At 39.4% G+C, this 5401-nt stretch overlaps 1 long non-coding RNA gene across 1 annotated transcript; it reads left to right on the top strand.

The window, feature by feature from the left end:
• The first annotated feature begins 618 nt into the window (after positions 1-618).
• LOC149576658 (uncharacterized) lies at positions 619-967 on the top strand. Its single transcript, XR_016361848.1, has 3 exons — positions 619-681; positions 782-847; positions 934-967. It is a non-coding gene; the product is annotated as an uncharacterized LOC149576658 (long non-coding RNA).
• The last annotated feature ends 4434 nt before the right edge of the window (positions 968-5401 follow it).

The following is a 5401-nucleotide window of genomic DNA, read 5'->3' as shown; positions in this document are numbered from 1 at the left end:
GACCATTAATGCTTTAACAAAGACCCTCATCCATTCCACAAGCCCATTAGTTGAGGGGGATCCTTCTATACGTCGTGGTCACATGTGCACTTCATGTGGATCCCTATGCACATTTGGCACTCATGTCGGAGATGATGTAGATGATGGGCTTGTCATCGATCAGTTCCTGAATGAGACATTTTGCATTGACACATAGGTAAATTACTAATTTGATCACATTTCATACGTATAGTGAATGATTAATTAATTAGGATTTATTGACATTGTTCAAAGTTTAGGGTCAAACTGTTCCTGGGCCTAGCAGTGATCCTCCAGGCCCATTTTTTGTCCCTTCGACGAGTCCTGAGGTATGTATCAATTTAATCATTTTAATTAATACATAATTCATTACGTAATCATATTAAGGATTGACCAAAAAAAATATGCATGTGCATCAGTTCTCCACAGGACCCTCAACCTTTACCACAGACATTGAGCAGAGACATCATACGAGCTTCACACAAGTACAGTTGTTTCATGTTAATTTAATTCATTTGATTATATTTATTCCATGTTTCATGTTAGATATAACCTGTATTGTATGACATGCAGCTCATGATGTCAGACACACCTCCTCATCTGTGACAGTCTGTTGATAGTGGAGTGGCTGCAGCTGTGGCTAGCTCATAGCCACTGACGGAGGTATGAAAGAATTTTCTTTGTTTTAGTTGTTGTTTATAATAGTTAATCTCAAAATTTCTAATGTTATTTATAAGCGATTATATTTATTGAATTGTTGTAGGGTCTTGTCACGCCTGATCGTCCACGAGCATTTGAGGTGGACTTACAGAGTGACTATTTGTTGGCGGTAAGAAAATAATTGATTTTGTGAGTACATATATTTGATTTCAACGTATAATAAATATTGAATCATATCTACTTTCTTTGTATTAGTTGGACCTGGAGAAGAGCCTCAACAAGAGGTCAAGTGAGCGTGTCAGGAAGGCCCCGTCATCTCCACTGTCTCCCTCCACACGATGGCAGAGGACGTCGAGAGACTTGTTTCCTTCCCCTCGTGGGAAGGAAAAGATGTAGTTGAGATATTTGATACATATATATAGAGACTTGTTTCCTTCCCCATGTATATATATAGGCATCTGAGAGACATATTCGATACACATTTGATGTACATATGACATTCTATATTTGATGTATGACATTATTGGTTATCATAATATATTATGTGTTTGTTAATGTATATGACATTATTGGTTATCATTTTATATTATATTTTTGTTCATGTATGACATTAAATTAGATATGTTCATGTATGACATTAAATTAGATATGTGCATGTATGAAATTCAATTCAATTGCTAGAGAGTTGCCATTATGTCTACCAACTAGGAGATGTTCTTGTTTTCTTTATTAGTATTTCTCAAAAACTGCAAAGGAGTTGTTTTTGGTAGTATCTACTATAGTCCTCCTCAAATATGTTTTCAAAAATACTTAGTATGGCAAAGAAATGTCTATGGAAAGCTTGTCAAATAGGATATTAAAGAACTAAATGTGGATGGTCATTAGTACCCATCAATAAGAACACATACATCTTTCTCAAGCAAGCCATATGACATTAGCAAGTAATTTATAAATTTCCTTTGCAAATAACTAGAAGATGCTATGAATCTTAATACAGAGTTAATCATGAACTCATTATTCCATCCAAGAAGCATATATCACCCTAAGCCAATTAACCGAAAGGATAAAAATTAATTCAATTTTAACAAAATTTTGAGTATAACAAGCATCTTAGGGATTCTTACAAGAATTAACACGATGTTCACAAGAGCATTACAAGTTCTTGTAATGCTAGTTCACATATTGTAATCATATTCAGTTTTGAATGGTCATTTGTGTTACAAGCATAAATGTTCTTTAAGGTCTTTTAATTCTAGACATGAATTTTATTATGAAGCTTTTTTATGACAACCCACTCAATGCATATATTGTTGTTCCACATTATGCTAATTTGACTTTCATTGGTTGATTTGGGTCTAGACATGACGTTATTCACTACCTTTTTTATATATTATTTTTTTGTAGTGATGTTCTGGCCTGAATGAATGTATTAATCATCGAAGTTGTGAACCTTGGTTGAGATCCTTACAAATATATTTTAAAATTGGACATCAAATAGTTTTCTCAGTCACCCCCTGTACACAGATACTGAAATTATAGTTAATTACAAAATTAATATTGAATTAACACAAGTTTAATTGAGAAGTATTATGTACCTCAATAGGCTAGATTATTATTGACCGGGAAGCTTTATCTTAGAGCAGTTGGTTTCCTAAATCTTTAGCACAATGACAGTCTTATGGAATGTGGAATTAGGTCTGCTAGCTAAGGAATGTTCTTTAAAAGGTAGAGGAAACTCAAGACTCACATGTTTCCAATCAATATAAATGTTTAAATCGCTTCTCTAATTTTTTCTATTTATGGTCTTCTTCAAAATTAACTTTCTAAATGCATTGATGGGGAAATAAAGATCTTCTAGGAACTAAAGGCTAATCATGTTCAATACTTACAATTCTCTGTTTTTATCTAATAATTTAAAATAGATTGTACAAGTGTTTTCAAAGAGCAACACTTGTCACTAACATCATAAGAAGGAATATCCAAGGAGTCTTACCACTGATCCCCCACCACCAAATTCAAGAGAAAACAAAATTCCACTACTAAAGAGATAGTAACAATGATCATCCCTAGTCTCTCCTTATCACAAAATGATTACCATCAAAATTTGCATTTCCAATTGCGTCATGTGCGTTGAAGTGATAGTAACATTTTCACTCTCTTACCTAATGTCTCCCATTTCTCAAACTCCTGGGGAAGGGCAAGGCCATCTTCTCAGTACTTCAAAATACAACAAGTTCCATTTTTTCACATATTGATAATCGTTGACTTAAAGTATAGTCAAAGTATTGACAGCCCATAGATATGCCCCGTCAAAGATCGTAGCCCTGTGGCATTTAGTGACCCTTAGGGACATTCTAGTTCAGCATGCCTGAGAACGTTCGAGAACTGAAGGGGACAGGAAGAGGTTGGGGATAGGGTTTACCTGGCCACCCAGAGCTAATGGAGTAGACAGTTTGATCCCATGACGAAAGATGAGAGAGATTTGGCAGTTGGCAACTTTGTACTGGCCAATACTACAAGTTTCAGCATCACCCAAAATGGCATTGTAGAATGAAAACAGAATGTGATCTCCAAAAAGTGAGAGTGGTTATTGTAGGTCTCTGCAACACAGTCCTGTAAGAATTGGAATCTCATCCATATCTTGCACGAGCTCCGAGATATGCCCTGTCAAAGATTGCAGCCCTGTGGCATTTAGTGACCCTTAGGGACATTCTGGTTTGGCATGCCTGAGAACATTCAAGCATTGAAGGGGACAAGACAAGGTTGGGGATAGGGTTTACCTGGCCACCCGAAGCTAATGGAGCAGACAGTTTGATCCCACGATGAAAGATGAGAGAGATTTGGCAGTTGGCAACTTTGTACTGGCCAACACTACAAGTTTCAGCATCACCTGAGATGGTGTTGTAAAATGAAAATAGAATGTGATCTCCAAAAAGTGAGAGGTTATTGTAGGTCTCCGCAACACGGTCCTATAGGAACTAGAATTGCATCCATACCTTGCACAAGCTCCGAGATATGCCCCGTCAAAGATCGCAGCCCTATGTCATTTAGTGACCCTTGGGGACATTCTGGATTGGCGTGCCTGAGAATGTTTGAGCACTAAAGGGGATTGGATGAGGTTGGGGATAGTGTTTACCCGGCCACTCAGAGCTAATGGAGCAGACAGTTTGATCCCACGATGAAAGATGAGAGAGATTTGGCAGTTGGCAACTTTGTACTGGCCAACGCTACAAGTTTCAGCATCACCTGAGATGGCATTGTAGAATAAAAATGGAATGTGATCTCCAAAAAGTGAGAGAGGTTATTGTAGGTCTCTGCAACATAGTCCTGTAGGAATTGGAATCTCATCCATATCTTGCACGAGCTCCAAGATATACCCCGTCAAAGATTGTAGCCTTGTGGCATTTAGTGACCCTTGGGGACATTCTGGATTGGCGTGCCTGAGAACGTTCGAGCACTGAAGGGGATAGGAAAAGGTTGGGGATAGGGTTTACTCGGCCACTTGGAGCTAACGGAGCAGACAGTTTGATCCCACGACGAAAGGTGAGAGAGATTTGGCAGTTGGCAACTTTGAACTGGCCCACACTGCAAGTTTCAACATCACCCGAGATGGCATCGTAAAATGAAAACAGAGTGTGATCTCCAAAAAGTGAGAGAGGTTATTGTAGGCCTCTACAACACAATCTTTTAGGAATTGGAATCTCATTGATATCTTACACGAGCTTCGAGATATGCCTCGTCAAAAATTGCAGCCCTGTGGCATTTAGTGACCCTTAGGGGCATTCTGGTTTGGCATTCCTGAGAACACTCAAGAATTGAAGGGGACAAGACAAGGTTGGGGATAGGTTTTACCCGGCCACCCAGAGCTAATGGAGTAGATAGTTTGATCCCATGATGAAAGATGAGAGAGATTTGGCAGTTGGCAACTTCGTACTGGCCAACACTACAAGTTTCAGCATCACCCGAGATGGTGTTGTAAAATGAAAACATAATGTGATCTCCAAAAAGTGAGAGAGGTTATTGTAGGTCTCCGCAACTTGGTCCTGTAGGAACTAGAATCACATCCATACCTCATATGAGCTCTGAGATATGCCCCGTCAAAGATCGCAGCCCTATGGCATTTAGTGACCCTTGGGGACATTTCGGATTGGCGTGCCTGAGAACGTTCGAGCACTAAAGGGGATAGGACGAGGTTGGGGATAGGGTTTACCCAACCACTTGGAGCTAACGGATCAAACAGTTTGATCCCATGAGGAAAGGTGACAGAGATTTGGCAGTTGGCAACTTTGTACTGGCCCACACTGCAAGTTTCAGCATCACTCGAGATGGCATTGTAAAACAAAAATGGAGTGTGATCTCCAAAAAGTGAGAGAGGTTATTGTAGGTCTCCGCAACATGGTTCTGTAGGAACTAGAATTGCATCCATACCTTGCACGAGCTTTGAGATATGCCCCGTCAAAGATCGCAGCCCTGTGGCATTTAGTGACCCTTAGCGACATTCTGGTTCAGCGTGCCTGAGAATGTTCGAGCACTGAAGGGGACAGGAAGAGGTTGGGGATAAGGTTTACCTGACCACTCGGAGCTAATGGAGGAGACAGTTTGATCCCATGACGAAAGATGAGAGAGATTTGGTAGTTGGCAACTTTGTACTGGCCAACACTACAAGTTTCAGCATCACCCGAGATGGCGTTGTAAAATCAAAGCAAAATGTGATCTCCAAAAA

The sequence above is a fragment of the Cupressus sempervirens genome, chromosome 1 (assembly GCF_028749045.1).
Source record: "Cupressus sempervirens isolate cs-2001-9-10 chromosome 1, ASM2874904v1, whole genome shotgun sequence".
NCBI lineage: Eukaryota > Viridiplantae > Streptophyta > Pinopsida > Cupressales > Cupressaceae > Cupressus > Cupressus sempervirens.
Note: the sequence above shows the minus strand (reverse complement) of the source record. Positions and strands in the feature narration are given on the sequence as shown.